Here is a 12,336-nt window from a genome sequence, read left to right on the forward strand (position 1 = left end):
AAGAAGAGAGTGGACCATGGGGGCACAATTATTAGTCTATCACAGAAGGAAAAGAACAAAAGATTTCGGATTGAGTGGCTTATAAATGGTTGCCAAAAGTACAGTAGTGGGTAACATTTATCAGAGCCAGCATTATTGACTGCTTACATGCTGGGTGCTTTACATGCCTTACTTCATTTAATCCTTCTAGAATAACCCTATTATCTCCATTTTATAGTTGGGAAAACTGACATTAAGTGATGTGCCTGAGATCACATAACTAGGAAGTGCAGTAGATAGATGGCACAATAAGGCAGCCTGACTCTATGATCCTAGCTCTTAACCGTTGTACTTAGTGATAATTGTAGTTCAGGAATGGTCAGCATAGAGGAGGAGGCAGCTAATGACTGAACTCTCAACATGTGAGTGGTAGGTGAAAGGGAAGCCAGAGGAACCAGGAAAAGGCGACACTTGTCTAAAGAAGGGGAATCACCATTCTGTTTCTCTTCCTATTTTGGCCCAAGTATGGCCCGTCATAGAGCTAGAGCTGTAGTGGTGGCACAGGCAGCTAAAACGTCTTTAAGAAACCCTATCTTTCTGACAGGTTAAATTGCCTGCTGAAACAACAATATTCTTGAGGGGATTTAGACAGAATCTGGAGTCTCACAACATAATATTCAAAATGTCCAAGATATCTTTCAGAATTACCATGTGACCAATTCTCAAGGGAAGAGTCCATTGACATGCAAACTCATATCAAAACCTATAAAGCAGGGCTTCCCTGGTGGCACAGTGGTTGAAAATCTGCCTGCCAATGCAGGGGACACGGGTTTGAGCCCAGGTCTGGGAAGATCCCACATGCTGCGGAGCAACTGGGCCCATGCGCCACAACTACTGAGCCTGCACGTCTGGATCCTGTGCTCCGCCACAAGAGGCCACAACAGTGAGAGGCCTGTGCACCACGATGAAGAATGGCCCCCGCTTGCTGCAACTAGAGAAAGCCCTCACACAGAAACGAAAACCCAACACAGCTAAAAATTAATTAATTAATTAATTAATTATTTTAAAAAACCTATAAAGCAGCTGTTATATCTACTGCATGAAATTAATATAAACACACTTTAAGTGGATGGAAAGATAGAAGTTCTTAGGAGATTCTCAACAAAATACAAGCAAACTAAATTCAACAGCATATTAGAAGGATTATATGCCATGACCAAAAGGGTTTATTGCTGAAATGCAAGGGTGGTTCAATGTAAGAAAATCAGTGTAATACACCACATTAATAGGACAAAGAAAAACCCATATGAGCATCTCAGTTGATGCAGAAAAGGCATTTGACAAAACAAAATGCCCTTCCATGATAAAACAGTAGAAAACTAGGAATAGAAGGGAATGAATGTTCTTTACATCATGGGTCCCCAACTCCCAGAGCCCAGTCCACAGCCTGTTAGGAACCAGGCCGCACAGCAGGAGGTGAGCGGCAGGCGGGCGAGAGTGAAGCATCATCTGTCTCTCCCCATTGCTTGCATTACCACCTGAACCATTCCTCCCCAAACCAGTGGGAAAACTGTCTTCCATGAAACCCAGTCCCTGGTTCCAAAAAGCTTGGGGACCCCTGCATTACGTGATAAAGGGTATTTATGAAAAACTGATAGCCAACATTCTCTGGTGAAAGACTGAAAGCTTTTCTCCCAAGATCAGGAACAAAACGACACATGTTATCACCATTGCTGTTCAACATAGTACTAGAAGTTTGAGCCAAACCAATTAGGAAAAAGAAAAGGCATCCAAATTGGAAAGGAAAAAGTAAAATATTCACAGATGAGGTGATCCTATATAGAGAAAATTCCAAAGAATCCATAAGAAAGCTACGTGATCAGCAAAATTACAGGGTACACAACACAAAAATCAGTTGCATCAAAGTACACTACCAACAGTGAAAAGGCAACCCACAGAATGGGAGAAATTTGCAAATCATACATCTGATGAGTTATTATTCAGAATATACAAAGAACTCTTAACAACAACAACAAAAAGATTTTTAAATGAGCAAAGGGCTTGAAGATATTTCTCCAAAAAAGATTAACAAATGGCCAATAAGCACATGAAAAGATGTTCAACATTACTAATTTTTAGGCAAATGCAAATCGAAACCACGAGATACCCCTTCACACCCATTAGAATGTCTGCTATCACATAGAAAATGAGTGTTGGTGAGGATGTGGGGAAATTGGAACTCTCATATGCTGCTAGTAGGAATGTAAAATAGTGAGGCTACTACAGAAGACAGTTTGGTGGTTCCTCCAAAAGCTGAACAGAATTACTGTATGACCAAGCAGTTCCACTCCTAGGTATATACCCAAAAGAATTGGAAATAGGAGCTCAAAGTGATGCCTGTACAGCAGTGTTCATTGCAGCATTACAGTAGCTAAAAGATGGAATCAACCCAAATACCACCCACAGAGAAATGGATAAAATGTGGTATATACATGAAGTGAATAATTGTTAGCCTAAAAGAGGAATAAAGTTCTGATACATGCTACAGCCTTGAAAAAATTATGCTAAGTGAAATAAGCCAGATGCAAAGGATAAATATTCTGATAGTCCATTTATATGAGGAATCTAGAATGGGCAACTTCATAGAGGCAGAAAGTAGAATAGAAGTTTTCAGGGGCTGGGGCGGGGGAAATGGGGAATTACTGCTAATAGCTAAAGAGTTTCTATTTTGGGTGATGAAAAAGTTTTGGAAATAGATTGTAGTGATTACTATTACACACCTATTAAAATGACCAAATTCCAGAACACTGACAACACCAAATGCTGGCAAGGTTGTGGAGCAACAGGAAATTTTATTCATTGCTGGTGGGAAAGCAAAATGAATGGTACAGCCACTTTGGAAGACAATTTTGGCAATTATCTACAAAACAAAATATGTTCTTACCATACCATCCACCAATCATGCTCCTTGGTATTTACCAAAGGAATTGAAAACTTAATGTCTACACAAAAACCTGCACATGGGTACTTACAGCAACTTTACTTACAATTGCCAAAACCTGGAAACAGCTAAGATGTCCTTCAGTAAGTGAATGGATAAGTAAACTGTGGTACCTCCAGATGATGGAGTATTTTTCAGCACTAAAAAAAAATGAACTGGGACTTCCCTGGTGGCGTGGTGGTTAAGAATCTGCCTGCCAATGCAGGGGACACGGGTTCGATCTCAGGTCTGGGAACAGCCTACATGCCACGGAGCAACTAAGCTTGCAAGCCACAACTACTGAGCCGGAGTGCTGCAACTACCAAATCCCGTGTTCCTAGAGCCTGTGCTGCACAATAAGAGAAACCACCGCCATGAGAAGCCCACGCACTACAACGATGAGTAGCCCCCACTCACCACAACTAGAGGAAGCCTGCACACAGCAATGAAGACCCAACGCAGCCAAAAACAAAAAAAACTATCAAGCCATGAAAAGACGTGGAGGACACTTAAAATGCATTCCGAAGAAGAAAAGTTTACATATTGTATGATTCCAGCTATGCAACATTCTGTACAAGGCACAACTATGGAGACTGAAAAGATCAGTGGTTGCCAGGGATTGGGGGAGAGGGAGGGAAGAATAAGTGACGCACAAAGGATTTTTAGGGCAGTGAAACTACTGGGTGTGATACTATAATGATGGATACATGTCATTAAACATTCCTCCAGACCTATAGAATGTATTAACACCAAGAGTGAACCCTAATGTAAATTATGTACCTTGGGTGATGATGTGTCAGTGTAGGTTTGTTGATTGTAACAAATGTACAGGGGGTGGGGGGACATTGATAATAAGGGAGGTTGTACATGTGTGGGAGCAGGGGGTATATGGGAAATTTCTGTACCTTCTGCACAATTTTGCTGTGAACCTAAAATTGCTCTTAATGGGAATTCCCTGGCGGTCCAGTGGTTAGGACTCTGCTTTCTCACTGCTGAGGGCCCAGGTTCAATCCCTCATTGGGGAACCTAAGACCCCAGAAGCTGCAGGGTGCAGCCAGCAAAAAAAAAAAAAAAAAAACTCTTAAAAATAGTGTCTTTTTTTTAATGATAAACTTCATCTTACGTATATTTTACCACAATAAAACAAAAATGGATCAAAGGTCTAAATGTAAAGCTTAAAACTATAAAACTGTTAGAAGAAAACATTGGTCAGAAATCTTTGTTACCATGAGTTAAGCAAAGATGTATTAGATGTAATACCAAAAGCATGCTTCAAAGAAGAAAAAAAAAAGATAAATTGGACCATCAAAATTGAGAACTTCTGTTCTTCAAAAGTCACTGATAAGAGAATGAAAAGACAAGCTAGGACTGGGAGAAATTTACAACTCGTGTATCTGACAAAGTTCTTGTATGCAGAATATATAAGGAACTCTCGAAACTCAGTAAGAAAGTAACACGACCCAATTTAAAAATGGGTAAAAGATTTGAACAGACACTTTACCAGATATATCAATGGCCAATAAGCACATTAGAAGGAGGCTTAACATCATTGGTTATTAGGGAAATAAAAATTAAAGCCATGAGATACCACTGTATACCTATGAGAATGCCTAAAATTAAGCAGACTGACAGTACTAAGTGTTGGGGGCGGGATGTAGAGGAACTGGAACTCATACACGTTTGGTGGGAATGTAAAATGGCATAACCATTCTGGAAAACAGTTTGGCATTTTCTTAAAGAGTTATACAGCTACCATATGGACAGAGGTCTCAAGAGGTTTAGAGCATTGAGGACACCCATATGTAATGCTCTCCATGGCTTGCTTGCCTTTCCTGGGCTGGTGACAACCTTGTGGATAGGAAGGACAGAGTGAAGTGGGAGATGCAGGGCCAGAACCTGGTTTTGGTTCCTCTGCCACCACTTCTGTGTCGGTGTGATCTGGGGCAGATTTCTCTCAACCTCTCTGAGCTTCAATTTCTCCATGGCTACATCACTGGCACACTAAGATTTAACAAGATCTGTGATAGTATAACTGTAAAAAGCTGTTTAAGCATGCAGTGTGTTATGTTGTCATAAACGTCAGGGAGTTTTAATTACTTGCTTGAGGTCATACAGCTTTTAAATATAAAAGAAATGTATGATGCTAGTACTTGAAAGGACTTTCAGGTGTTGTAGTCAACATTTGCCAGATGAGGAAATTAAAATACAAGGAAAGTTAGTTTCCCGAGGTCGTTTGCATCCCTCTGTGATGAATTCTCACTCCATGACTCTCTCCCCCTTAGTGTAGGAAAGAAACTCAGGCCCCAAGTTGTTATCTTCCTGCTACAAGTTATGGATGCCTCTCCTGGAATCTCTGCCACAATTCCTGGGCTGGCCTCCCCAAGAAAACAGGACAAGATTTCCTAGCCCTTGTCTTGGCACATCTCAGTCTAAGAAAAAAATTCTGGAGTCTGAAAACAAGCGGCAGCCTTCTTTGGGGTAGAAAGTTGGCTACACAGCCCAAACCTTTACTCTAAAGACCTCATGGTGTGTCTAAGTCAGGCAGAGAGAAAGGCTATGGCCAGTGAAAAGCTAAGGGCATTGCTAACGGATATCAAGCCCCCACTTGGGTTCAGTCCAGGCGCTGGGGCTATGGGAGGTATGGAATGTGGTAGGAAGGGGCATGTAGTGGAGAGGTGTGGCAGACCCACCAATAACTCATACATGCAACCTGAGTGATATTTCAAAGAAAAAAAATTTTTTTTCTGACTATAAAGTCACTCTTGCTTATTGTAGAACACTTGGAAAATACTAGAAAGTGTAAAACCGATAAAATCACCTGTATTTTAAAAATAAACACTTTTAACATTTTGGTGCCTTTTTTTTTGTTCTGGCATGTGTATGTTAGTTTACTACTAATTGGGATCATCCTATATAACTCTCTGGCGGGTGGGGTGAACCAGCAGGAGAGGCTTGGTACGTACATGATGGGTGTGTTTTCTTGGCCTCTGGGGAGCAGCCACTGGATCTTTCTAGGGGAATTTCTGACCTGGCTACTGGGATTTCTGCTCTGAGTCACGTTCTTTTTAACAGGAAAACTTGTTTCCTTTTGACCTGGGTAACCACTTTTGGGAATAATGTTTCACTTCCCAGTGTCTTATTGGGGGTCAGGAGAGAGACACCCCTTTGTTCTAGTCTAGGGATCACAAGACAATGCCTACAGGAGGTAGTCATGAGTAAATAATGCAGTGAAGCAAGATAAATGAGAAAGGCAATAGGGGATGTGGAAATGTGACAAACTGGAGAGCTTTGCCCTATCTCAGGAGGCAGCCTCTCAGAATATGGGCCCAGTGTTGCCAGAGCTGATTTTTCAAGAGAAGCAGAAATTTGGATCTTATTGTGAAATCTCCTGATCTTGGTAGTTTGGATTTTTTTTTAATTTATTTATTTAATTTATTTATTTTGGCTGCGTTGGGTTTTCGTTGCTGCGCACAGGCTTTCTCTAGTTGTGAGCAAGGGCTACTCTTTGTTGCGGTGCACGGGCTTCTCATTGCAGTGGCTTCTCTTGTTGCGGAGCACAGGCTCTAGGCTCATGGGCTTCAGTAGTTGTGGCTCGCAGGCTCAGCAGCTGTGGCGCACGGGCTTAGTTGCTCCACAGCATGTGGGATCTTCCTAGACCAGGGCTCGAACCCGTGTCCCCTGCATTAGCAGGGGGATTCTTAACCACTGTGTCACCAGGGAAGCCCGGTATGTTGGGTTTTTATAAAACACTTTACTGATCAGTACTTTGTAGGACAAACATAATATTTACTGGCTAGGTTCAGCCCCAGGGCTCTCAGTTTGTTGAATTCTGCTCTCATCATGCTGTTAGTAAGAATTAATTAAGCATTCGGCCAAAATTTATTGAGGCTTTCATGCAGGGCTTTGAGGAAGGCACTGGGTGAGATTCAGTGAATGTCATTCATTTAAAGTAATTTTGGTTCACCTTTTCTGTGCTAGCCCCTGATCTGGGCCCCATGGATACATATGAACAAGGCCTCACTCTCAAGAGAAAGAGGGGAACAAAGTGCCACCCCTATGCTCTGGAGAACAGATCTGCAGTCAGAAGAGATGAGAAAGAGATTGTCAGGACAGTCCAGACAGTTGTCACAAAGCAAGCCTTTGGTCCCCTCTTCAGGACCCAGGATGCCCTCAGATCGAACCACCAGGCCCCAGATTCCTCAAGTTTGAGTGTAGAAGGGTCTAGTATTTTGCTGCCTTTCAGTCCTCTGACATCCTTGACCTAGTGTCTGTCTTCACCCTCCGCACTACCTTTATTTCCCCAGGGGGCGCTATTCCCTCACAAAACACAGCCCAAGGCCCGCTCTGTATATCATAGAAGATACAATGCAAAAGAAAGCTGAAGTGTTTATACTAATATCAGGCAAAATAAACTTCAAGAAAAAAATGTTTTTAGAGACAGAGAAGGACATTTTATAATGATAAAAGCATACCATCGTGAAGATATAATAATTATAAACATATAAGCACCTAATATTAGAACCGCATGAAGCAAAAACTGACAGAATTGAAGAGAGATTACAGTTCAACAATAATAGTTGACGACTTCAGTACCTCACTTTCAGTAATGTATACAGTAAGTAGGCAGAAGATTAACAGAAATAGAAGACTCGAACGATGCATAACCAACCAGACCTAACAGGCATCTATAGAACACTGTACCCAACAACAGCAGAATAAACATTCTTTTCAAGTATACTTGGAATATTCTTCTTGATAGAACATATATTAGGCCATGAAACAAACTTCAGTACATTTAAAAAGACTGAAATCACACAAAGTGTGTTCTCCACGCATAAAGGGATTAAATTAGAGATCAAGAACAGAAGGAATACATACATACAATGGAATATTATTCAGCCAGAAAAATGAATAGAATTCTCCTAGAAGCTGCAATATGGATGAACCTTGAGAACATTATGCTAAGTGAAATAAGCCAATCATAAAAAGATAAATACTGTATGATTTCAGTTACACCTAGAGTAGTCAAATTAATAAAAAACAAATAGAATGATGGTTGCCAGGGGCTGGAGGGAGAAGAAAATGGGGACTTTTTTTTTTTTTGTGGTACGCGGGCCTCTCACGGTTGTGGCCTCTCCCGTTGCGGAGCACAGGCTCCAGACGCGCAGGCTTAGCGGCCATGGCTCACGAGCCTAGCTGCTCCGCGGCATGTGAGATCTTCCCAGACCGGGGCACGAACCCGTGTCCCCTGCATCGGCAGGCGGACTCTCAACCACTGCGCCACCGGGGAAGCCGTGTTATTATATTTCTAATCTGACAAAAAATTGTTTTCTCTCTCGTTATACAAGTACCTGTAGTATCCTCATTTTTGCCTCTTGTCCCACAACACCTAAAATATTTAGTTTGGTCCTTTACAGAAAATGTTTGCCAACTCCTGCTCTAGAAAACGCAGGCAATCTGTAGTGACATAAAGCAGATCAATGGTTGCTTGGGTATGGGGGGCTTGGAGAGGGTCAGGTGGGAGACATTACAAAGGGTCACAAAGAAACTTTTGAGGTGATGGATATGTTTACTAATGTGATTGTGGTGATGGTTTCATGGTTGTATACATATGTCAAAACATACCAAATTTTGCACTTTAAATTTGTATAATTGTATTTTAATTATACCTCAATTTAAGCTGGTTTAAAAATGAATTCTGTGAGTTGATGAATTACATATGAATAGTTACATTCACAGTCTCACAAGTTTCTTATATGTAATTCTGGACACTGATTGGGAAAGATTGGGATCCTGAAACTTGGAATAGGGATGTCTTATATTGAACCATGATGAAACTGATAATCTTGAATACACAAGTTTTCTGGGCCTTCTGACGTCTAAGGACACTAGTGTTCCTTGCTTGAAAACTCTGTGATAACCTCACCTGGGACAGATTCCTTGGAAGGGGATATTCATCCTCCTTAAAAACCACAACTATTCCTGTTGCCATTAGATCCATAACAAGGGTCAATCTTGGTGGGCTCCAGAGGATTTAGGTGCACACTATAACCCAGGAGGAAATAATTTATACAACAAAAGAACTGCAAGACTTTGCTAATATATATCAGCAGAAACCTGGGGAATTTGTGCAGAAGGGGATCCTAAGAGTGTTAGACCAAGTAGAGCAAAGTATAGCCCTGGGTTGGGTTGAATTCATTGATATGGGTGTACTTGCTAGAGACTCTGGATTTAATGTGTTGGCTCATATAGCTGCAGGTGGCTCTTTAACAGTTTACGTAGTAAGTTGACTGCAATGTGAACTTAACAGTGGCCTACCTTCAGTGAAGTTGAGATGCCAGAACTTTCCTGCCATGATGTAGAGCAAGGAATAGAGATAGGAATTTTGGAGTAGATTTATCACATGCAATTAAAATATTCACCACCTAATAACATTTCATGAGAAGGCCTATAAGATATTTCCTTCACAAAGGCATTGAGTAATACATTAGTGAGGAAAACACCTGCATTTTTTTTTTTTTTGGCCACGCCAAGTGGCATGTGCGATCTTAGTTCCCCAACCAAGGATTGAACCCATGCCCCCTTCCGTGGAAGTACGGAGTCTTAACCACTGAACCGCCAGGGAAGTCCCAACACCTCATTATTGAAAGCTCCGTTTTGCTGTGTGTTTGTGTAAGCCAGGTACTACCATGGAGGATGCCACTACTGAGATGGGCTCTCTGATTTTAATGGGGATGATGGGAACCTGAGGTAGCAGAGGCCAAATGACAGTATATTACCACCAAAGACAAGATGGATGTGTCTGCTGTAAAGGGCAGCAGGATATACCATTAATTGGAATGCCTTGGCCCACAGCAATCTTCGGCAGTGGCTAATTGGTTACCATGTTCCTAAGAACAAATAGATGAGAAGCCTACTAAAAATTTGCTTGGTCTATATAACAGGGGGAAAAAAGCCTGCTCTGGTAGCCAAAAACCTAACTTGAGTCACCACAGTGGAGAGCCCTGGCTTCTCTCCCAGTTTCCAGACCTAAGTCAGCATAGATCCAGAATCCTTTGATTGAAGGGGAGGTTGGGTGTCCTCAAGAAAGGAACTGTGGCCCATTTACTAGAGTGACTGTACTTAGGGAGAAGGAAATACCCAGACCTTTTGAGGATTACTAGATACTGGCTATGTATTGTTGATAACTCCTGGGGATCCAAATGCTACTGTGGCTCACCAATCAAAGTGGGGGCTTAAGGTGGTCAGGTAATAGATGGAGTCTTAGCCCAACTCACAGAGGGCTCAGCTGATCCACAGTCCCACCCTGCGGTTATTTCTAAGTTCTTGAGAGTATAACTAGAATAGACCTTGATAGCAAATGGAAGGATCTCCACAATGGCTCCCCAGTCCGTGGAGTGAGAATATTATGGCAAGAAGGGCTAACTATAAGGGCTAAGGGCTAATGGCATCACTTGGGCGACCACACCCTGAAAGGATGGGGCTCTCTTTTACAGCATGGAGTGTATACTTTAATCAGAGACCATTATATGATGCTGTTTCCCCTAAAGCCAGAATACATGGGTCTGAGAATCAATGGGTGGAGATGAATCTTGCTCTTCTCATTATTATACTTCATAACCCACTTGTGGAATTTTTGCTTCTCGTCTTGGCAACTTTGAGCTCTGCTGATTTGGAGGACTTAGTCCTCAAGGGAGGAATTCTTCCACTAGGGCACACAAGGGTGATTCCATTGAACTGGAAGATGAGACTTCCTCTGGGCTATTTTGGACTTTCATGCCACTGAAGCAATCAGCAAAAAATGGGAGTTACTCTACTGGCTGGAGTAACTGATACCTATGACCAGGGGAGACTGGGTTGCTGCTGCACAGTAGGGGTGAGAATCGTGTGTCTGAAACCCAGGGGTTCTCTGGGGTGCCTCTGGGCACTACTTCCATGCCCAGTTACAAAGGTTAATTGAGAGCTACCGCAACTAAAAGAAGGCAGGACAATTGAGGACCCTGAAGGAATGAAGCTTTGCATCACTCCACCAGGTAAAAATCCCAACTATCTGAGATTCTGGCTGAGTGCCAAGGAAAGATGGCTTGGATACTTGAAGAAGGAACTATAGTTAGTTATTAATTACAGCCTCATGACCACTTACAGAAATGGCAGCTGCAGAAGCTAGGCATATTTTCTCTTCCCTTAATATATTCACGTGTTTATTTGTATATGCTAACCAATTTCTTTTTCTCTCTCCTCATTTTTATTTTTATACAAGTTGTTGGGGGTTAACTTTACAATTAGTGCTTAGGTAGTAGAATATTCTGTAGGGCTGTGACTGAGTTTGAGGAGTAATTCATGTAACCAGCAGTTTATACAATGATGGTTCCCTCATTTTAGGGAACAGGAAAGAACTTCACTTGTATGAAGGGTAGCTGTATCTTAGAAGGTGGAAACACAGTGGCATGGGTGTTCTAATGTGAAAAAAAAAACGGGTGCATACAAAAGCTGAATAGCCAAAGAGATGGCTACGATGACGGTTATCAATTTATTGCCTCTCAGCTTCAAATCCACCCTTCATTGCTAGGGTTGTGCTGGGCACATAATAGACGCTCCATTAATGCTGTTGCATAAGTGAATGAATGAGTGAGGGAACGGGATGGATTAGAAGGTTACTTCTAGAAATAAGACATCGTTTTGGAAAGCAGAAGTCAGGAGAAAGGGACACATGGGTATGAAATGAATCCAACTAAAAGAGAATTGGAAAGGTTGAAGGAGGAGAGAAGGTATAACTTGCCAGAGAACCAGAAAGAGGAACCAAAGAAAAGAGAACAAAGGGCACCTGGGGAAGTGAATGAAAAAGTAACTCAGTGTGTGGCATTTTAGGCATGAGAGACAGGGGTCACTGGGGAAATTAATACAGGTCTGAGAGGCAGAAGAGGGTGTTCATGGAGAAAAGTCTGGGCTTGGTTCAGGCTTGGTCTGGGGTTGGACGAGGAAAGTTCTTGAACGTGGACTCATCCATCCAACATCACGAAGAGGCTACATGGTCAGAGATTTGGAGGGTACTCAGGAGAGGGATCATCTCCAAAGGATTTGAACACTGAGCTATGGGAAGGTCTTTCTCCTTGGAACAAGTGAGAAAGTTTCCAGGGCAAAGAGTCTGCTCTACAGGTCTCAGGAAACTGACTCTACTTTTTTCCTTCCTCCTTGGTCAGGAGACTGGCAGTGGCAACAGGGTTTTCAGGGTGATGATGAGCCATAGGAATATCATCCTGACCGTTTTGATGAGCATCGCTGCCCTGTCTGTGCTGCATCTAAAGAAGCACAGAAGGGCTTCCCTGGTGGTGCAGTGGTTGAGAGTCCGCCTGCCGTTGCAGGGGACACGGGTTCGT

The sequence above is a fragment of the Lipotes vexillifer genome, unplaced genomic scaffold, assembly GCF_000442215.2.
Source record: "Lipotes vexillifer unplaced genomic scaffold, Lipotes_vexillifer_v1.1 scaffold426, whole genome shotgun sequence".
NCBI classification, from domain to species: Eukaryota; Metazoa; Chordata; class Mammalia; order Artiodactyla; family Lipotidae; genus Lipotes; species Lipotes vexillifer.